This window comes from Leuresthes tenuis, unplaced genomic scaffold, assembly GCF_036924035.1.
Source record: "Leuresthes tenuis unplaced genomic scaffold, fLeuTen1.0.hap1 SCAF_1, whole genome shotgun sequence".
NCBI lineage: Eukaryota > Metazoa > Chordata > Actinopteri > Atheriniformes > Atherinopsidae > Leuresthes > Leuresthes tenuis.
The window spans coordinates 24,653,282-24,680,125 of record NW_027325355.1 but is presented as its reverse complement, the minus strand read 5'-3'; positions in this window follow the sequence as shown (position 1 = coordinate 24,680,125).

Here is a 26,844-nt window from a genome sequence, read left to right as displayed (position 1 = left end):
TTACTGTGGACCAGAGACCGAACTTTACCTTGAAACCGAACGTTACCGTGGACCAGAGACAGAACATTACCATGGACCAGAGACAGAACATTACCATGAAACAGAACATTATCATGGACCAGAAACGGAAAATTACCGTGAAACAGAAACACAACATTATCGTGGACCAGAGAAGGAACATTACCGTGGACCAGAGACGGAACATTACCGTGAAACCGAACATTATCGTGGACCAGACACAGAACATTACCATGGACCAGAGACAGAACATTACCATGAAACCGAAACAGAACATTATCGTGGACCAGAAACGGAACATTACCGTGAAACCAAAACAGAACATTATCGTGGACCAGAAAAGGAACATTATCGTGGACCAGAGACAGAACATTACCGTGAAACCGAAACAGAACATTATCGTGGACCAGAAACGGAACATTATCGTGGACCAGAGACAGAACATTATCGTGGATCAGAGACAGAACATTATCGTGGATCAGAGACAGAACATTATCGTGGACCAGAAACGGAACATTATCATGGACCAGAGACACAACATTACCGTGAAACTTAAACAGAACATTATCGTTGACCAGAAACGGAACATTATCGTGAAACCGAACATTATAGTGGACCAGAAACACAACATTATCGTGGACCAGAAATGGAACATTACCGTGAAACAGAAACACAACATTATCGTGGACCAGAGACAGAACATTACCGTGAAACCGAAACAGAACATTATCGTGGACCAGAAACAGAACATTACCGTGAAACAGAAACACAACATTATCGTGGACCAGAGACGGAACATTACCGTGAAACCGAACATTATCGTGGACCAGAGATCGAACATTATCGTGGACCAGAAACGGAACATTACCGTGAAACCGAACATTATCGTGGACCAGAGACGGAACATTACCGTGAAACCGAACATTATCGTCGACCAGAAATCGAACATTATCGTGGACCAGAGACAGAACATTACCGTGGACCAGAAATGGAACATTACCGTGAAACCGAACATTACCATGGACCAGATACGGAACATTACTGTGGACCAGAGACGGAACATTACCGTGGACCAGAACATTACCGTGGACCAGAACATTACCGTGAAACCGAACATTATCGTGAAACCGAACATTATCGTGAAACCGAACATTATCGTGGACCAGAGACCGAACATTACCGTGAAACCGAACATTACCGTGGACCAGAGACCAAACATTACCATGAAACCGAAACAGAACATTATCGTGGACCAGAAACGGAACATTACCGTGAAAAAGAAACACAACATTATCGTCGACCAGAAACGGAACATTACCGTGAAACAGAAACAGAATATTAGCGTGGACCAGAGACAGAACATTACCGTGAAACAGAAACACAACATTATCGTGGACCAGAAACGGAACATTACCGTGAAACAGAAACAGAACATTAGCGTGGACCAGAGACAGAACATTACCGTGAACAAGAGACAGAACATTACCGTGAAACAGAATCAAAACATTACCGTGGACCAGAATCAGAACATTACCGTGAAATGGAAACAGAACATTACCGTGAAACCGAAACAGAACATTATCGTGGACCAAAGACGGAACATTATCGTGGACCAGAGACGGAACATTACCGTGAAACCGAACATTATAGTGGACCAGACACAGAACATTACCGTGGACCAGAGACAGAACATTACCATGAAACCGAAACAGAACATTACCATGAAACCGAAACAGAACATTATCGTGGACCAGAAACGGAACATTACCGTGAAACAGAAACACAAAATTATCGTGGACCAGAAACGGAACATTACCGTGAAACAGAAACAGAACATTATCGTGGACCAGAGACGGAACATTACCGTGAAACCGAACATTATCGTGGACCAGAGATCGAACATTACCGTGGACCAGAGACAGAACATTATCGTGGACCAGAGAAGGAACATTACCGTGGACCAAAGACGGAACATTACCGTGAAACCGAAACAGAATATTATCGTGGACCAGAAACTGAACATTACCGTGAAACCGAAACAGAACATTATCGTGGACCAGAGACGGAACATTACCGTGAAACCGAACATTATCGTGGACCAGAGATCAAACATTACCGTGGACCAGAGACAGAACATTACCGTGGACCAGAGACAGAACATTACCGTGGACCAGAGACAGAACATTACCGTGGACCAGAGACAGAACATTACCGTGGACCAGAGACCGAACTTTACCTTGAAACCGAACATTATCGTGGACCAGAGACAGAACATTACCATGGACCAGAGACAGAACGTTACCGTGAAAAAGAACATTATCGTGGACCAGAAACGGAACATTACCGTGAAACAGAAACAGAATATTAGCGTGGACCAGAGACAGAACATTACCGTGAAACAGAAACACAACATTATCGTGGACCAGAAACGGAACATTACCGTGAAACAGAAACAGAACATTAGCGTGGACCAGAGACAGAACATTACCGTGAACAAGAGACAGAACATTACCGTGAAACAGAATCACAACATTACCGTGGACCAGAATCAGAACATTACCGTGAAATGGAAACAGAACATTACCGTGAAACCGAAACAGAACATTATCGTGGACCAAAGACGGAACATTATCGTGGACCAGAGACGGAACATTACCGTGAAACCGAACATTATAGTGGACCAGACACAGAACATTACCGTGGACCAGAGACAGAACATTACCATGAAACCGAAACAGAACATTACCATGAAACCGAAACAGAACATTATCGTGGACCAGAAACGGAACATTACCGTGAAACAGAAACACAAAATTATCGTGGACCAGAAACGGAACATTACCGTGAAACAGAAACAGAACATTATCGTGGACCAGAGACGGAACATTACCGTGAAACCGAACATTATCGTGGACCAGAGATCGAACATTACCGTGGACCAGAGACAGAACATTATCGTGGACCAGAGAAGGAACATTACCGTGGACCAAAGACGGAACATTACCGTGAAACCGAAACAGAATATTATCGTGGACCAGAAACTGAACATTACCGTGAAACCGAAACAGAACATTATCGTGGACCAGAGACGGAACATTACCGTGAAACCGAACATTATCGTGGACCAGAGATCAAACATTACCGTGGACCAGAGACAGAACATTACCGTGGACCAGAGACAGAACATTACCGTGGACCAGAGACAGAACATTACCGTGGACCAGAGACAGAACATTACCGTGGACCAGAGACCGAACTTTACCTTGAAACCGAACATTATCGTGGACCAGAGACAGAACATTACCATGGACCAGAGACAGAACATTACCGTGAAAAAGAACATTATCGTGGACCAGAAACGGAACATTACCGTGAAACAGAAACACAAAATTATCGTGGACCAGAGACAGAACATTACCGTGGACCAGAGACAGAACATTATCGTGGACCAGAGACAGAACATTATCGTGGATCAGAGACAGAACATTTCCGTGGACCAGAGACAGAACATTTCCGTGAACCAGAGACAGAACATTACCGTGGACCAGAGACAGAACATTACTGTGGACCAGAGACCGAACTTTACCGTGAAACCGAACATTATCGTGGACCAGAGATCGAACATTACCGTGGACCAGAGACAGAACATTACCGTGGACCAGAGACACAACATTACCGTGAAAAAGAAACAGAACATTACCGTGGACCAGATACGGAACATTATCGTGGACCAGAGAAAAAACATTACCGTGAAACCGAAACAGAACATTATCGTGGACCAGAAACGGAACATTACCGTGAAAACGAACATTATCGTGGACCAGACACAGAACATTACCGTGGACCAGAGACAGAACATTACCGTGAAACCGAAACAGAACATTATCGTGGACCAGAAACGGAACATTACCGTTAAACAGAAACACAAAATTATCGTGGACCAGGGACGGAACATTACCGTGAAACCGAACATTATCGTGGACCAGAGATCGAACATTACCGTGGACCAGAGACAGAATATTACCGTGGACCAGAGACAGAACATTTCCGTGGACCAGAGACAGAACATTTCTGTGGACCAGAGACAGTTCATTACCGTGGACCAGAGACAGAACATTACTGTGGACCAGAGACCGATCTTTACCTTGAAACAGAACATTACCGTGGACCATAGACAGAATATTACCATGGACCAGAGACAGAACATTACCGTGAAACAGAAAAACAACATTATCGTGGACCAGAGACGGAACATTATCGTGGACCAGAAACGGAACATTATCGTGAAACCGAACATTATCGTGGACCAGAGACGGAACATTACCGTGAAACAGAAACACAACATTACCGTGGACCAGAGACAGAACATTACCGTGAAACGGAAACAGAACATTACCGTGAAACCGAAACAGAACATTATCGTGGACTAGAAACGGAACATTACCGTGAAACAGAAACACAAAATTATCGTGGATCAGAAAAGGAACATTACCATGAAACAGAAACAGAACATTATCGTGGACCAAAGACGGAACATTATCGTGGACCAGAGACGGAACATTACCGTGAAACCGAACATTATCGTGGACCAGACACAGAACATTACCGTGGACCAGAGACAGAACATTACCATGAAACCGAACATTATCGTGGACCAGAAACGGAACATTACCGTGAAACAGAAACAAAAAATTATCGTGGACCAGAAACGGAACATTACCGTGAAACAGAAACAGAACATTAGCGTGGACCAGAGACAGAACATTACCGTGGACCAGAGACGGAACATTACCGTTAAACCGAAACAGAACATTATCGTGGACCAGAAACGGAACATTACCGTTAAACCGAAACAGAACATTATCGTGGACCAGACACGGAACATTACCGTGAAACCGAACATTATCGTGGACCAGAGATTGAATATTACCGTGGACCAGAGACAGAACATTACCGTGGACCAGAGACGGAACATTACCGTGGACCAGAGACCGAAGTTTACCTTGAAACCGAACATTACCCTGGACCAGAGACAGAACATTACCATGGACCAGAGACAGAACATTACCGTGAAACAGAACATTATCATGGACCAGAATCGGAACATTACCGTGAAACAGAAACAGAACATTATCGTGGACCAGAAACGGAACATTACCGTGAAACCGAAACAGAAGATTATCGTGGACCAGAAACGGAACATTACCGTGAAACAGAAACACAACATTACCGTGGACAAGAGACAGAACATTACCTTGAAACCAAAATAGAACATTATCGTGGACCAGAAACGGAACATTATCGTGGACCAGAGACAGAACATTACCGTGAAACCGAAACAGAACATTATCGTGGACCAGAAACGGAACATTATCGTGGACCAGAGACAGAATATTATCGTGGATCAGAGACAGAATATTATCGTGGAACATAGACGGAACATTATCATGGACCAGAGACAGAACATTACCGTGAAACCTAAACAGAACATTATCGTTGACCAGAAACGGAACATTATCGTGAAACCGAACATTATCGTGGACCAGAAACACAAAATGATCGTGGACCAGAGACAGAACATTACCATGAAACCGAAACAGAACATTATCGTGGACCAGAAACGGAACATTACCGTGAAACAGAAACACAAAATTATCGTGGACCAGAAACGGAACATTACCGTGAAACAGAAACACAACATTATCGTGGACCAGAGCCGGAACATTACCGTGAAACCGAACATTATCGTGGACCAGAGATCGAACATTACCGTGGACCAGAGACAGAACATTACCGTGGACCAGAGACACAACATTACCATGAAACCGAAACAGAACATTATCGTGGACCAGAAACGGAACATTACCGTGAAAACGAACATTATCGTGGACCAGACACAGAACATTACCGTGGACCAGAGACAGAACATTACCGTGAAACCGAAACAGAACATTATCGTGGACCAGAAACGGAACATTACCGTTAAACAGAAACACAAAATTATCGTGGACCAGGGACGGAACATTACCGTCAAACCGAACATTATCGTGGACCAGAGATCGAACATTACCGTGGACCAGAGACAGAACATTACCGTGGACCAGAGACAGAACATTTCCGTGGACCAGAGACAGAACATTTCCGTGGACCAGAGACAGAACATTACCGTGGACCAGAGACAGAACATTACTGTGGACCAGAGACCAAACTTTACCTTGAAACCGAACATTACCGTGGACCAGAGACAGAATATTACCATGGACCAGAGACAGAACATTACCATTAAACAGAACATTATCATGGACCAGAAACGGAACATTACCGTGAAACAGAAAAACAACATTATCGTGGACCAGAGACGGAACATTATCGTGGACCAGAAATGGAACATTATCGTGAAACCGAAACAGAACATTATCGTGGACCAGAAACGGAACATTACCGTTAAACAGAAACACAAAATTATCGTGGACCAGGGACGGAACATTACCGTGAAACCGAACATTATCGTGGACCAGAGATCGAACATTACCGTGGACCAGAGACAGAACATTACCGTGGACCAGAGACAGAACATTTCCGTGGACCAGAGACAGAACATTTCCGTGGACCAGAGACAGAACATTACCGTGGACCAGAGACAGAACATTACTGTGGACCAGAGACCGAACTTTACCTTGAAACCGAACATTACCGTGGACCAGAGACAGAATATTACCATGGACCAGAGACAGAACATTACCATGAAACAGAACATTATCATGGACCAGAAACGGAACATTACCGTGAAACAGAAAAACAACATTATCGTGGACCAGAGACGGAACATTATCGTGGACCAGAAACGGAACATTATCGTGAAACCGAACATTATCGTGGACCAGAGACGGAACATTACCGTGAAACAGAAACACAACATTACCGTGGACCAGAGACAGAACATTACCGTGAAACGGAAACAGAACATTACCGTGAAACCGAAACAGAACATTATCGTGGACTAGAAACGGAACATTACCGTGAAACAGAAACACAAAATTATCGTGGATCAGAAAAGGAACATTACCATGAAACAGAAACAGAACATTATCGTGGACCAAAGACGGAACATTATCGTGGACCAGAGACGGAACATTACCGTGAAACCGAACATTATCGTGGACCAGACACAGAACATTACCGTGGACCAGAGACAGAACATTACCATGAAACCGAACATTATCGTGGACCAGAAACGGAACATTACCGTGAAACAGAAACAAAAAATTATCGTGGACCAGAAACGGAACATTACCGTGAAACAGAAACAGAACATTAGCGTGGACCAGAGACAGAACATTACCGTGGACCAGAGACGGAACATTACCGTTAAACCGAAACAGAACATTATCGTGGACCAGAAACGGAACATTACCGTGAAACCGAAACAGAACATTATCGTGGACCAGACACGGAACATTACCGTGAAACCGAACATTATCGTGGACCAGAGATCGAATATTACCGTAGACCAGAGACAGAACATTACCGTGGACCAGAGACAGAACATTACCGTGGACCAGAGACCGAAGTTTACCTTGAAACCGAACATTACCCTGGACCAGAGACAGAACATTACCATGGACCAGAGACAGAACATTACTGTGAAACAGAACATTATCATGGACCAGAAACGGAACATTACCGTGAAACAGAAACAGAACATTATCGTGGACCAGAAACGGAACATTACCGTGAAACCGAAACAGAAGATTATCGTGGACCAGAAACGGAACATTACCGTGAAACAGAAACACAACATTACCGTGGACCAGAGACAGAACATTACCTTGAAACCAAAACAGAACATTATCGTGGACCAGAAACGGAACATTATCGTGGACCAGAGACAGAACATTACCGTGAAACCGAAACAGAACATTATCGTGGACCAGAAACGGAACATTATCGTGGACCAGAGATCGAACATTATCGTGGACCAGAGACAGAACATTACCGTGGACCAGAAATGGAACATTACCTTGAAACCAAACATTACCATGGACCAGATACGGAACATTACCGTGGACCAGAAACAGAAAATTACTATGGACCAGAGACAGAACATTATCGTGAAACAGAACATTATCATGGACCAGAAACGGAACATTACTGTGAAACAGAAACACAACATTATCGTGGACCAGAGACGGAACATTACTGTGGACCAGAGACGGAACATTACCGTGGACCAGAACATTACCGTGGACCAGAACATTACCGTGAAACCGAACATTATCGTGGACCAGAGACCAAACATTACCGTGAAACCGAACATTACCGTGGACCAGAGACCAAACATTACCATGAAACCGAAACAGAACATTATCGTGGACCAGAAACGGAACATTACCGTGAAACAGAAACACAACATTACCGTGGACCAGAGACAGAACATTACCTTGAAACCAAAACAGAACATTATCGTGGACCAGAAACGGAACATTATCGTGGACCAGAGACAGAACATTACCGTGAAACCGAAACAGAACATTATCGTGGACCAGAAACGGAACATTATCGTGGACCAGAGATCGAACATTATCGTGGACCAGAGACAGAACATTACCGTGGACCAGAAATGGAACATTACCTTGAAACCAAACATTACCATGGACCAGATACGGAACATTACCGTGGACCAGAAACAGAAAATTACTATGGACCAGAGACAGAACGTTATCGTGAAACAGAACATTATCATGGACCAGAAACGGAACATTACCGTGAAACAGAAACACAACATTATCGTGGACCAGAGACGGAACATTACTGTGGACCAGAGACGGAACATTACCGTGGACCAGAACATTACCGTGGACCAGAACATTACCGTGAAACCGAACATTATCGTGGACCAGAGACCAAACATTACCGTGAAACCGAACATTACCGTGGACCAGAGACCAAACATTACCATGAAACCGAAACAGAACATTATCGTGGACCAGAAACGGAACATTACCGTGAAACAGAAACACAACATTATCGTGGACCAGAAACGGAACATTACCGTGAAACAGAAACAGAACATTACCGTGAAACAGAAACACAACATTATAGTGGACCAGAAACGGAACATTACCGTGAAACAGAAACAGAACATTAGCGTGGACCAGAGACAGAACATTACCGTGGACCAGAGACAGAACATTACCGTGAAACCGAAACAGAACATTATCGTGGACCAGAAACGGAACATTACCGTTAAACAGAAACACAAAATTATCGTGGACCAGGGACGGAACATTACCGTGAAACCGAACATTATCGTGGACCAGAGATCGAACATTACCGTGGACCAGAGACAGAACATTACCGTGGACCAGAGACAGAACATTTCCGTGGACCAGAGACAGAACATTTCCGTGGACCAGAGACAGAACATTACCGTGGACCAGAGACAGAACATTACTGTGGACCAGAGACCGAACTTTACCTTGAAACCGAACATTACCGTGGACCAGAGACAGAATATTACCATGGACCAGAGACAGAACATTACCATGAAACAGAACATTATCATGGACCAGAAACGGAACATTACCGTGAAACAGAAAAACAACATTATCGTGGACCAGAGACGGAACATTATCGTGGACCAGAAACGGAACATTATCGTGAAACCGAACATTATCGTGGACCAGAGACGGAACATTACCGTGAAACAGAAACACAACATTACCGTGGACCAGAGACAGAACATTACCGTGAAACGGAAACAGAACATTACCGTGAAACCGAAACAGAACATTATCGTGGACTAGAAACGGAACATTACCGTGAAACAGAAACACAAAATTATCGTGGATCAGAAAAGGAACATTACCATGAAACAGAAACAGAACATTATCGTGGACCAGAGACAGAACATTACCGTGGACCAGAGACGGAACATTACCGTTAAACCGAAACAGAACATTATCGTGGACCAGAAACGGAACATTACCGTGAAACCGAAACAGAACATTATCGTGGACCAGACACGGAACATTACCGTGAAACCGAACATTATCGTGGACCAGAGATCGAATATTACCGTGGACCAGAGACAGAACATTACCGTGGACCAGAGACAGAACATTACCGTGGACCAGAGACCGAAGTTTACCTTGAAACCGAACATTACCCTGGACCAGAGACAGAACATTACCATGGACCAGAGACAGAACATTACCGTGAAACAGAACATTATCATGGACCAGAAACGGAACATTACCGTGAAACAGAAACAGAACATTATCGTGGACCAGAAACGGAACATTACCGTGAAACCGAAACAGAAGATTATCGTGGACCAGAAACGGAACATTACCGTGAAACAGAAACACAACATTACCGTGGACCAGAGACAGAACATTACCTTGAAACCAAAACAGAACATTATCGTGGACCAGAAACGGAACATTATCGTGGACCAGAGACAGAACATTACCGTGAAACCGAAACAGAACATTATCGTGGACCAGAAACGGAACATTATCGTGGACCAGAGACAGAACATTATCGTGGATCAGAGACAGAACATTATCGTGGACCAGAGACGGAATATTATCATGGACCAGAGACAGAACATTACCGTGAAACCTAAACAGAACATTATCGTTGACCAGAAACGGAACATTATCGTGAAACCGAACATTATCGTGGACCAGAAACACAAAATTATCGTGGACCAGAAATGGAACATTACCGTGAAACAGAAACACAACATTATCGTGTACCAGAGACAGAACATTACCGTGAAACCGAACATTACCGTGGACCAGAGACAGAACATTACCGTGGACCAGAGACAGAACATTACCGTGAAACCGAAACAGAACATTATCGTGGACCAGAAACGGAACATTACCGTGAAACAGAAACACAACATTATCGTGGACCAGAGACGGAACATTACCTTGAAACCGAACATTATCGTGGACCAGAGATCGAACATTATCGTGGACCAGAGACAGAACATTACCGTGGACCAGAAATGGAACATTACCGTGAAACCGAACATTATCGTGGACCAGAGACGGAACATTACCGTGAAACCGAACATTATCGTCGACCAGAAATCGAACATTATCGTGGACCAGAGACAGAACATTACCGTGGACCAGAAATGGAACATTACCGTGAAACCAAACATTACCATGGACCAGATACGGAACATTACCGTGGACCAGAAACAGAAAATTACTATGGACCAGAGACAGAACATTATCGTGAAACAGAACATTATCATGGACCAGAAACGGAACATTACCGTGAAACAGAAACACAACATTATCGTGGACCAGAAACGGAACATTACCGTGAAACCGAAACAGAAGATTATCGTGGACCAGAAACGGAACATTACCGTGAAACAGAAACACAACATTACCGTGGACAAGAGACAGAACATTACCATGAAACCAAAATAGAACATTATCGTGGACCAGAAACGGAACATTATCGTGGACCAGAGACAGAACATTACCGTGAAACCGAAACAGAACATTATCGTGGACCAGAAACGGAACATTATCGTGGACCAGAGACAGAACATTATCGTGGATCAGAGACAGAATATTATCGTGGAACATAGACGGAACATTATCATGGACCAGAGACAGAACATTACCGTGAAACCTAAACAGAACATTATCGTTGACCAGAAACGGAACATTATCGTGAAACCGAACATTATCGTGGACCAGAAACACAAAATGATCGTGGACCAGAGACAGAACATTACCATGAAACCGAAACAGAACATTATCGTGGACCAGAAACGGAACATTACCGTGAAACAGAAACACAAAATTATCGTGGACCAGAAACGGAACATTACCGTGAAACAGAAACACAACATTATCGTGGACCAGAGCCGGAACATTACCGTGAAACCGAACATTATCGTGGACCAGAGATCGAACATTACCGTGGACCAGAGACAGAACATTACCGTGGACCAGAGACACAACATTACCGTGAAACCGAAACAGAACATTATCGTGGACCAGAAACGGAACATTACCGTGAAAACGAACATTATCGTGGACCAGACACAGAACATTACCGTGGACCAGAGACAGAACATTACCGTGAAACCTAAACAGAACATTATCGTTGACCAGAAACGGAACATTATCGTGAAACCGAACATTATCGTGGACCAGAAACACAAAATTATCGTGGACCAGAAATGGAACATTACCGTGAAACAGAAACACAACATTATCGTGTACCAGAGACAGAACATTACCGTGAAACCGAACATTACCGTGGACCAGAGACAGAACATTACCGTGGACCAGAGACAGAACATTACCGTGAAACCGAAACAGAACATTATCGTGGACCAGAAACGGAACATTACCGTGAAACAGAAACACAACATTATCGTGGACCAGAGACGGAACATTACCTTGAAACCGAACATTATCGTGGACCAGAGATCGAACATTATCGTGGACCAGAGACAGAACATTACCGTGGACCAGAAATGGAACATTACCGTGAAACCGAACATTATCGTGGACCAAAGACGGAACATTACCGTGAAACCGAACATTATCGTCGACCAGAAATCGAACATTATCGTGGACCAGAGACAGAACATTACCGTGGACCAGAAATGGAACATTACCGTGAAACCAAACATTACCATGGACCAGATACGGAACATTACCGTGGACCAGAAACAGAAAATTACTATGGACCAGAGACAGAACATTATCGTGAAACAGAACATTATCATGGACCAGAAACGGAACATTACCGTGAAACAGAAACACAACATTATCGTGGACCAGAGACGGAACATTACTGTGGACCAGAGACGGAACATTACCGTGGACCAGAACATTACCGTGGACCAGAACATTACCGTGAAACCGAACATTATCGTGGACCAGAGACCAAACATTACCGTGAAACCGAACATTACCGTGGACCAGAGACCAAACATTACCATGAAACCGAAACAGAACATTATCGTGGACCAGAAACGGAACATTACCGTGAAACAGAAACACAACATTATCGTGGACCAGAAACGGAACATTACCGTGAAACAGAAACAGAACATTACCGTGAAACAGAAACACAACATTATAGTGGACCAGAAACGGAACATTCCCGTGAAACAGAAACAGAACATTAGCGTAGACCAGAGACAGAACATTACCGTGGACCAGAGACAGAACATTACCGTGAAACCGAAACAGAACATTATCGTGGACCAGAAACGGAACATTACCGTTAAACAGAAACACAAAATTATCGTGGACCAGGGACGGAACATTACCGTGAAACCGAACATTATCGTGGACCAGAGATCGAACATTACCGTTGACCAGAGACAGAACATTACCGTGGACCAGAGACAGAACATTTCCGTGGACCAGAGACAGAACATTTCCGTGGACCAGAGACAGAACATTACCGTGGACCAGAGACAGAACATTACTGTGGACCAGAGACCGAACTTTACCTTGAAACCGAACATTACCGTGGACCAGAGACAGCATATTACCATGGACCAGAGACAGAACATTACCATGAAACAGAACATTATCATGGACCAGAAACGGAACATTACCGTGAAACATAAAAACAACATTATCGTGGACCAGAGACGGAACATTATCGTGGACCAGAAACGGAACATTATCGTGAAACCGAACATTATCGTGGACCAGAGACGGAACATTACCGTGAAACAGAAACACAACATTACCGTGGACCAGAGACAGAACATTACCGTGAAACGGAAACAGAACATTACCGTGAAACCGAAACAGAACATTATCGTGGACTAGAAACGGAACATTACCGTGAAACAGAAACACAAAATTATCGTGGATCAGAAAAGGAACATTACCATGAAACAGAAACAGAACATTATCGTGGACCAAAGACGGAACATTATCGTGGACCAGAGACGGAACATTACCGTGAAACCGAACATTATCGTGGACCAGACACAGAACATTACCGTGGACCAGAGACAGAACATTACCATGAAACCGAACATTATCGTGGACCAGAAACGGAACATTACCGTGAAACAGATACAAAAAATTATCGTGGACCAGAAACGGAACATTACCGTGAAACAGAAACAGAACATTAGCGTGGACCAGAGACAGAACATTACCGTGGACCAGAGACGGAACATTACCGTTAAACCGAAACAGAACATTATCGTGGACCAGAAACGGAACATTACCGTGAAACCGAAACAGAACATTATCGTGGACCAGACACGGAACATTACCGTGAAACCGAACATTATCGTGGACCAGAGATCGAATATTACCGTGGACCAGAGACAGAACATTACCGTGGACCAGAGACAGAACATTACCGTGGACCAGAGACCGAAGTTTACCTTGAAACCGAACATTACCCTGGACCAGAGACAGAACATTACCATGGACCAGAGACAGAACATTACTGTGAAACAGAACATTATCATGGACCAGAAACGGAACATTACCGTGAAACAGAAACAGAACATTATCGTGGACCAGAAACGGAACATTACCGTGAAACCGAAACAGAAGATTATCGTGGACCAGAAACGGAACATTATCGTGGACCAGAGATCGAATATTACCGTGGACCAGAGACAGAACATTACCGTGGACCAGAGACCGAAGTTTACCTTGAAACCGAACATTACCCTGGAACAGAGACAGAACATTACCATGGACCAGAGACAGAACATTACCGTGAAACAGAACATTATCATGGACCAGAAACGGAACATTACCGTTAAACAGAAACAGAACATTATCGTGGACCAGAAACGGAACATTACCGTGAAACCGAAACAGAAGATTATCGTGGACCAGAAACGGAACATTACCGTGAAACAGAAACACAACATTACCGTGGACCAGAGACAGAACATTACCTTGAAACCAAAACAGAACATTATCGTGGACCAGAAACGGAACATTATCGTGGACCAGAGACAGAACATTACCGTGAAACCGAAACAGAACATTATCGTGGACCAGAAACGGAACATTATCGTGGACCAGAGACAGAACATTATCGTGGATCAGAGACAGAACATTATCGTGGAACAGAGACGGAACATTATCATGGACCAGAGACAGAACATTACCGTGAAACCTAAACAGAACATTATCGTTGACCAGAAACGGAACATTATCGTGAAACCGAACATTATCGTGGACCAGAAACACAAAATGATCGTGGACCAGAGACAGAACATTACCATGAAACCGAAACAGAACATTATCGTGGACCAGAAACGGAACATTACCGTGAAACAGAAACACAAAATTATCGTGGACCAGAAACGGAACATTACCGTGAAACAGAAACACAACATTATCGTGGACCAGAGCCGGAACATTACCGTGAAACCGAACATTATCTTGGACCAGAGATCGAACATTACCGTGGACCAGAGACAGAACATTACCGTGGACCAGAGACACAACATTACCGTGAAAAAGAAACAGAACATTACCGTGGACCAGATACGGAACATTATCGTGGACCAGAGAAAAAACATTACCGTGAAAACGAACATTATTGTGGACCAGACACAGAACATTACCGTGGACCAGAGACAGAACATTACCGTGAAACCGAAACAGAACATTATCGTGGACCAGAAACGGAACATTACCGTTAAACAGAAACACAAAATTATCGTGGACCAGGGACGGAACATTACCGTGAAACCGAACATTATCGTGGACCAGAGATCGAACATTACCGTGGACCAGAGACAGAACATTACCGTGGACCAGAGACAGAACATTTCCGTGGACCAGAGACAGAACATTTCCGTGGACCAGAGACAGAACATTACCGTGGACCAGAGACAGAACATTACTGTGGACCAGAGACCGAACTTTACCTTGAAACCGAACATTACCGTGGACCAGAGACAGAATATTACCATGGACCAGAGACAGAACATTACCATGAAACAGAACATTATCATGGACCAGAAACGGAACATTACCGTGAAACAGAAAAACAACATTATCGTGGACCAGAGACGGAACATTATCGTGGACCAGAAACGGAACATTATCGTGAAACCGAACATTATCGTGGACCAGAGACGGAACATTACCGTGAAACAGAAACACAACATTACCGTGGACCAGAGACAGAACATTACCGTGAAACGGAAACACAAAATTATCGTGGATCAGAAAAGGAACATTACCATGAAACAGAAACAGAACATTATCGTGGACCAAAGACGGAACATTATCGTGGACCAGAGACGGAACATTACCGTGAAACCGAACATTATCGTGGACCAGACACAGAACATTACCGTTAAACCGAAACAGAACATTATCGTGGACCAGAAACGGAACATTACCGTGAAACCGAAACAGAACATTATCGTGGACCAGAGACGGAACATTACCGTGAAACCGAACATTACCGTGGACCAGAGATCGAATATTACCGTAGACCAGAGACAGAAAATTACCGTGGACCAGAGACAGAACATTACCGTGGACCAGAGACCGAAGTTTACCTTGAAACCGAACATTACCCTGGACCAGAGACAGAACATTACCATGGACCAGAGACAGAACATTACTGTGAAACAGAACATTATCATGGACCAGAAACGGAACATTACCGTGAAACAGAAACAGAACATTATCGTGGACCAGAAACGGAACATTACCGTGAAACCGAAACAGAAGATTATCGTGGACCAGAAACGGAACATTACCGTGAAACAGAAACACAACATTACCGTGGACCAGAGACAGAACATTACCTTGAAACCAAAACAGAACATTATCGTGGACCAGAAACGGAACATTATCGTGGACCAGAGACAGAACATTACTGTGGACCAGAGACCGAACTTTACCTTGAAACCGAACATTACCGTGGACCAGAGACAGAATATTACCATGGACCAGAGACAGAACATTACCATGAAACAGAACATTATCATGGACCAGAAACGGAACATTACCGTGAAACATAAAAACAACATTATCGTGGACCAGAGACGGAACATTATCGTGGACCAGAAACGGAACATTATCGTGAAACCGAACATTATCGTGGACCAGAGACGGAACATTACCGTGAAACAGAAACACAACATTACCGTGGACCAGAGACAGAACATTACCGTGAAACGGAAACAGAACATTACCGTGAAACCGAAACAGAACATTATCGTGGACTAGAAACGGAACATTACCGTGAAACAGAAACACAAAATTATCGTGGATCAGAAAAGGAACATTACCATGAAACAGAAACAGAACATTATCGTGGACCAAAGACGGAACATTATCGTGGACCAGAGACGGAACATTACCGTGAAACCGAACATTATCGTGGACCAGACACAGAACATTACCGTGGACCAGAGACAGAACATTACCATGAAACCGAACATTATCGTGGACCAGAAACGGAACATTACCGTGAAACAGATACAAAAAATTATCGTGGACCAGAAACGGAACATTACCGTGAAACAGAAACAGAACATTAGCGTGGACCAGAGACAGAACATTACCGTGGACCAGAGACGGAACATTACCGTTAAACCGAAACAGAACATTATCGTGGACCAGAAACGGAACATTACCGTGAAACCGAAACAGAACATTATCGTGGACCAGACACGGAACATTACCGTGAAACCGAACATTATCGTGGACCAGAGATCGAATATTACCGTGGACCAGAGACAGAACATTACCGTGGACCAGAGACAGAACATTACCGTGGACCAGAGACCGAAGTTTACCTTGAAACCGAACATTACCCTGGACCAGAGACAGAACATTACCATGGACCAGAGACAGAACATTACCGTGAAACAGAACATTATCATGGACCAGAAACGGAACATTACCGTGAAACAGAAACAGAACATTATCGTGGACCAGAAACGGAACATTACCGTGAAACCGAAACAGAAGATTATCGTGGACCAGAAACGGAACATTATCGTGGACCAGAGATCGAATATTACCGTGGACCAGAGACAGAACATTACCGTGGACCAGAGACAGAACATTACCGTGGACCAGAGACCGAAGTTTACCTTGAAACCGAACATTACCCTGGAACAGAGACAGAACATTACCATGGACCAGAGACAGAACATTACCGTGAAACAGAACATTATCATGGACCAGAAACGGAACATTACCGTGAAACAGAAACAGAACATTATCGTGGACCAGAAACGGAACATTACCGTGAAACCGAAACAGAAGATTATCGTGGACCAGAAACGGAACATTACCGTGAAACAGAAACACAACATTACCGTGGACCAGAGACAGAACATTACCTTGAAACCAAAACAGAACATTATCGTGGACCAGAAACGGAACATTATCGTGGACCAGAGACAGAACATTACCGTGAAACCGAAACAGAACATTATCGTGGACCAGAAACGGAACATTATCGTGGACCAGAGACAGAACATTATCGTGGATCAGAGACAGAACATTATCGTGGAACAGAGACGGAACATTATCATGGACCAGAGACAGAACATTACCGTGAAACCTAAACAGAACATTATCGTTGACCAGAAACGGAACATTATCGTGAAACCGAACATTATCGTGGACCAGAAACACAAAATGATCGTGGACCAGAGACAGAACATTACCATGAAACCGAAACAGAACATTATCGTGGACCAGAAACGGAACATTACCGTGAAACAGAAACACAAAATTATCGTGGACCAGAAACGGAACATTACCGTGAAACAGAAACACAACATTATCGTGGACCAGAGCCGGAACATTACCGTGAAACCGAACATTATCTTGGACCAGAGATCGAACATTACCGTGGACCAGAGACAGAACATTACCGTGGACCAGAGACACAACATTACCGTGAAAAAGAAACAGAGCATTACCGTGGACCAGATACGGAACATTATCGTGGACCAGAGAAAAAACATTACCGTGAAACCGAAACAGAACATTATCGTGGACCAGAAACGGAACATTACCGTGAAAACGAACATTATTGTGGACCAGACACAGAACATTACCGTGGACCAGAGACAGAACATTACCGTGAAACCGAAACAGAACATTATCGTGGACCAGAAACGGAACATTACCGTTAAACAGAAACACAAAACTATCGTGGACCAGGGACGGAACATTACCGTGAAACCGAACATTATCGTGGACCAGAGATCGAACATTACCGTGGACCAGAGACAGAACATTACCGTGGACCAGAGACAGAACATTTCGGTGGACCAGAGACAGAACATTTCCGTGGACCAGAGACAGAACATTACCGTGGACCAGAGACAGAACATTACTGTGGACCAGAGACCGAACTTTACCTTGAAACCGAACATTACCGTGGACCAGAGACAGAATATTACCATGGACCAGAGACAGAACATTACCATGAAACAGAACATTATCATGGACCAGAAACGGAACATTACCGTGAAACAGAAAAACAACATTATCGTGGACCAGAGACGGAACATTATCGTGGACCAGAAACGGAACATTATCGTGAAACCGAAACAGAACATTATCGTGGACCAGAAACGGAACATTACCGTTAAACAGAAACACAAAATTATCGTGGACCAGGGACGGAACATTACCGTGAAACCGAACATTATCGTGGACCAGAGATCGAACATTACCGTGGACCAGAGACAGAACATTACCGTGGACCAGAGACAGAACATTTCCGTGGACCAGAGACAGAACATTTCCGTGGACCAGAGACAGAACATTACCGTGGACCAGAAACAGAACATTACTGTGGACCAGAGACCGAACTTTACCTTGAAACCGAACATTACCGTGGACCAGAGACAGAATATTACCATGGACCAGAGACAGAACATTACCATGAAACAGAACATTATCATGGACCAGAAACGGAACATTACCGTGAAACAGAAACAGAAGATTATCGTGGACCAGAAACGGAACATTATCGTGGACCAGAGATCGAATATTACCGTGGACCAGAGACAGAACATTACCGTGGACCAGAGACAGAACATTACCGTGGACCAGAGACCGAAGTTTACCTTGAAACCGAACATTACCCTGGAACAGAGACAGAACATTACCATGGACCAGAGACAGAACATTACCGTGAAACAGAACATTATCATGGACCAGAAACGGAACATTACCGTTAAACAGAAACAGAACATTATCGTGGACCAGAAACGGAACATTACCGTGAAACCGAAACAGAAGATTATCGTGGACCAGAAACGGAACATTACCGTGAAACAGAAACACAACATTACCGTGGACCAGAGACAGAACATTACCTTGAAACCAAAACAGAACATTATCGTGGACCAGAAACGGAACATTATCGTGGACCAGAGACAGAACATTACCGTGAAACCGAAACAGAACATTATCGTGGACCAGAAACGGAACATTATCGTGGACCAGAGACAGAACATTATCGTGGATCAGAGACAGAACATTATCGTGGAACAGAGACGGAACATTATCATGGACCAGAGACAGAACATTACCGTGAAACCTAAACAGAACATTATCGTTGACCAGAAACGGAACATTATCGTGAAACCGAACATTATCGTGGACCAGAAACACAAAATGATCGTGGACCAGAGACAGAACATTACCATGAAACCGAAACAGAACATTATCGTGGACCAGAAACGGAACATTACCGTGAAACAGAAACACAAAATTATCGTGGACCAGAAACGGAACATTACCGTGAAACAGAAACACAACATTATCGTGGACCAGAGCCGGAACATTACCGTGAAACCGAACATTATCTTGGACCAGAGATCGAACATTACCGTGGACCAGAGACAGAACATTACCGTGGACCAGAGACACAACATTACCGTGAAAAAGAAACAGAACATTACCGTGGACCAGATACGGAACATTATCGTGGACCAGAGAAAAAACATTACCGTGAAACCGAAACAGAACATTATCGTGGACCAGAAACGGAACATTACCGTGAAAACGAACATTATTGTGGACCAGACACAGAACATTACCGTGGACCAGAGACAGAACATTACCGTGAAACCGAAACAGAACATTATCGTGGACCAGAAACGGAACATTACCGTTAAACAGAAACACAAAACTATCGTGGACCAGGGACGGAACATTACCGTGAAACCGAACATTATCGTGGACCAGAGACAGAACATTACCGTGGACCAGAGACAGAACATTTCGGTGGACCAGAGACAGAACATTTCCGTGGACCAGAGACAGAACATTACCGTGGACCAGAGACAGAACATTACTGTGGACCAGAGACCGAACTTTACCTTGAAACCGAACATTACCGTGGACCAGAGACAGAATATTACCATGGACCAGAGACAGAACATTACCATGAAACAGAACATTATCATGGACCAGAAACGGAACATTACCATGAAACAGAAAAACAACATTATCGTGGACCAGAGACGGAACATTATCGTGGACCAGAAACGGAACATTATCGTGAAACCGAAACAGAACATTATCGTGGACCAGAAACGGAACATTACCGTTAAACAGAAACACAAAATTATCGTGGACCAGGGACGGAACATTACCGTGAAACCGAACATTATCGTGGACCAGAGATCGAACATTACCGTGGACCAGAGACAGAACATTACCGTGGACCAGAGACAGAACATTTCCGTGGACCAGAGACAGAACATTTCCGTGGACCAGAGACAGAACATTACCGTGGACCAGAGACAGAACATTACTGTGGACCAGAGACCGAACTTTACCTTGAAACCGAACATTACCGTGGACCAGAGACAGAATATTACCATGGACCAGAGACAGAACATTACCATGAAACAGAACATTATCATGGACCAGAAACGGAACATTACCGTGAAACAGAAAAACAACATTATCGTGGACCAGAGACGGAACATTATCGTGGACCAGAAACGGAACATTATCGTGAAACCGAACATTATCGTGGACCAGAGACGGAACATTACCGTGAAACAGAAACACAACATTACCGTGGACCAGAGACAGAACATTACCGTGAAACGGAAACACAAAATTATCGTGGATCAGAAAAGGAACATTACCATGAAACAGAAACAGAACATTATCGTGGACCAAAGACGGAACATTATCGTGGACCAGAGACGGAACATTACCGTGAAACCGAACATTATCGTGGACCAGACACAGAACATTACCGTTAAACCGAAACAGAACATTATCGTGGACCAGAAACGGAACATTACCGTGAAACCGAAACAGAACATTATCGTGGACCAGAGACGGAACATTACCGTGAAACCGAACATTACCGTGGACCAGAGATCGAATATTACCGTAGACCAGAGACAGAAAATTACCGTGGACCAGAGACAGAACATTACCGTGGACCAGAGACCGAAGTTTACCTTGAAACCGAACATTACCCTGGACCAGAGACAGAACATTACCATGGACCAGAGACAGAACATTACTGTGAAACAGAACATTATCATGGACCAGAAACGGAACATTACCGTGAAACAGAAACAGAACATTATCGTGGACCAGAAACGGAACATTACCGTGAAACCGAAACAGAAGATTATCGTGGACCAGAAACGGAACATTACCGTGAAACAGAAACACAACATTACCGTGGACCAGAGACAGAACATTACCTTGAAACCAAAACAGAACATTATCGTGGACCAGAAACGGAACATTATCGTGGACCAGAGACAGAACATTACCGTGAAACCGAAACAGAACATTATCGTGGACCAGAAACGGAACATTATCGTGGACCAGAGACAGAACATTACTGTGGACCAGAGACCGAACTTTACCTTGAAACCGAACATTACCGTGGACCAGAGACAGAATATTACCATGGACCAGAGACAGAACATTACCATGAAACAGAACATTATCATGGACCAGAAACGGAACATTACCGTGAAACATAAAAACAACATTATCGTGGACCAGAGACGGAACATTATCGTGGACCAGAAACGGAACGTTATCGTGAAACCGAACATTATCGTGGACCAGAGACGGAACATTACCGTGAAACAGAAACACAACATTACCGTGGACCAGAGACAGAACATTACCGTGAAACGGAAACAGAACATTACCGTGAAACCGAAACAGAACATTATCGTGGACTAGAAACGGAACATTACCGTGAAACAGAAACACAAAATTATCGTGGATCAGAAAAGGAACATTACCATGAAACAGAAACAGAACATTATCGTGGACCAAAGACGGAACATTATCGTGGACCAGAGACGGAACATTACCGTGAAACCGAACATTATCGTGGACCAGACACAGAACATTACCGTGGACCAGAGACAGAACATTACCATGAAACCGAACATTATCGTGGACCAGAAACGGAACATTACCGTGAAACAGATACAAAAAATTATCGTGGACCAGAAACGGAACATTACCGTGAAACAGAAACAGAACATTAGCGTGGACCAGAGACAGAACATTACCGTGGACCAGAGACGGAACATTACCGTTAAACCGAAACAGAACATTATCGTGGACCAGAAACGGAACATTACCGTGAAACCGAAACAGAACATTATCGTGGACCAGACACGGAACATTACCGTGAAACCGAACATTATCGTGGACCAGAGATCGAATATTACCGTGGACCAGAGACAGAACATTACCGTGGACCAGAGACAGAACATTACCGTGGACCAGAGACCGAAGTTTACCTTGAAACCGAACATTACCCTGGACCAGAGACAGAACATTACCATGGACCAGAGACAGAACATTACCGTGAAACAGAACATTATCATGGACCAGAAACGGAACATTACCGTGAAACAGAAACAGAACATTATCGTGGACCAGAAACGGAACATTACCGTGAAACCGAAACAGAAGATTATCGTGGACCAGAAACGGAACATTATCGTGGACCAGAGATCGAATATTACCGTGGACCAGAGACAGAACATTACCGTGGACCAGAGACAGAACATTACCGTGGACCAGAGACCGAAGTTTACCTTGAAACCGAACATTACCCTGGAACAGAGACAGAACATTACCATGGACCAGAGACAGAACATTACCGTGAAACAGAACATTATCATGGACCAGAAACGGAACATTACCGTGAAACAGAAACAGAACATTATCGTGGACCAGAAACGGAACATTACCGTGAAACCGAAACAGAAGATTATCGTGGACCAGAAACGGAACATTACCGTGAAACAGAAACACAACATTACTGTGGACCAGAGACAGAACATTACCTTGAAACCAAAACAGAACATTATCGTGGACCAGAAACGGAACATTATCGTGGACCAGAGACAGAACATTACCGTGAAACCGAAACAGAACATTATCGTGGACCAGAAACGGAACATTATCGTGGACCAGAGACAGAACATTATCGTGGATCAGAGACAGAACATTATCGTGGAACAGAGACGGAACATTATCATGGACCAGAGACAGAACATTACCGTGAAACCTAAACAGAACATTATCGTTGACCAGAAACGGAACATTATCGTGAAACCGAACATTATCGTGGACCAGAAACACAAAATGATCGTGGACCAGAGACAGAACATTACCATGAAACCGAAACAGAACATTATCGTGGACCAGAAACGGAACATTACCGTGAAACAGAAACACAAAATTATCGTGGACCAGAAACGGAACATTACCGTGAAACAGAAACACAACATTATCGTGGACCAGAGCCGGAACATTACCGTGAAACCGAACATTATCTTGGACCAGAGATCGAACATTACCGTGGACCAGAGACAGAACATTACCGTGGACCAGAGACACAACATTACCGTGAAAAAGAAACAGAGCATTACCGTGGACCAGATACGGAACATTATCGTGGACCAGAGAAAAAACATTACCGTGAAACCGAAACAGAACATTATCGTGGACCAGAAACGGAACATTACCGTGAAAACGAACATTATTGTGGACCAGACACAGAACATTACCGTGGACCAGAGACAGAACATTACCGTGAAACCGAAACAGAACATTATCGTGGACCAGAAACGGAACATTACCGTTAAACAGAAACACAAAACTATCGTGGACCAGGGACGGAACATTACCGTGAAACCGAACATTATCGTGGACCAGAGATCGAACATTACCGTGGACCAGAGACAGAACATTACCGTGGACCAGAGACAGAACATTTCGGTGGACCAGAGACAGAACATTTCCGTGGACCAGAGACAGAACATTACCGTGGACCAGAGACAGAACATTACTGTGGACCAGAGACCGAACTTTACCTTGAAACCGAACATTACCGTGGACCAGAGACAGAATATTACCATGGACCAGAGACAGAACATTACCATGAAACAGAACATTATCATGGACCAGAAACGGAACATTACCGTGAAACAGAAAAACAACATTATCGTGGACCAGAGACGGAACATTATCGTGGACCAGAAACGGAACATTATCGTGAAACCGAAACAGAACATTATCGTGGACCAGAAACGGAACATTACCGTTAAACAGAAACACAAAATTATCGTGGACCAGGGACGGAACATTACCGTGAAACCGAACATTATCGTGGACCAGAGATCGAACATTACCGTGGACCAGAGACAGAACATTACCGTGGACCAGAGACAGAACATTTCCGTGGACCAGAGACAGAACATTTCCGTGGACCAGAGACAGAACATTACCGTGGACCAGAAACAGAACATTACTGTGGACCAGAGACCGAACTTTACCTTGAAACCGAACATTACCGTGGACCAGAGACAGAATATTACCATGGACCAGAGACAGAACATTACCATGAAACAGAACATTATCATGGACCAGAAACGGAACATTACCGTGAAACAGAAACAGAAGATTATCGTGGACCAGAAACGGAACATTATCGTGGACCAGAGATCGAATATTACCGTGGACCAGAGACAGAACATTACCGTGGACCAGAGACAGAACATTACCGTGGACCAGAGACCGAAGTTTACCTTGAAACCGAACATTACCCTGGAACAGAGACAGAACATTACCATGGACCAGAGACAGAATATTACCGTGAAACAGAACATTATCATGGACCAGAAACGGAACATTACCGTTAAACAGAAACAGAACATTATCGTGGACCAGAAACGGAACATTACCGTGAAACCGAAACAGAAGATTATCGTGGACCAGAAACGGAACATTACCGTGAAACAGAAACACAACATTACCGTGGACCAGAGACAGAACATTACCTTGAAACCAAAACAGAACATTATCGTGGACCAGAAACGGAACATTATCGTGGACCAGAGACAGAACATTACCGTGAAACCGAAACAGAACATTATCGTGGACCAGAAACGGAACATTATCGTGGACCAGAGACAGAACATTATCGTGGATCAGAGACAGAACATTATCGTGGAACAGAGACGGAACATTATCATGGACCAGAGACAGAACATTACCGTGAAACCTAAACAGAACATTATCGTTGACCAGAAACGGAACATTATCGTGAAACCGAACATTATCGTGGACCAGAAACACAAAAAGATCGTGGACCAGAGACAGAACATTACCATGAAACCGAAACAGAACATTATCGTGGACCAGAAACGGAACATTACCGTGAAACAGAAACACAAAATTATCGTGGACCAGAAACGGAACATTACCGTGAAACAGAAACACAACATTATCGTGGACCAGAGCCGGAACATTACCGTGAAAC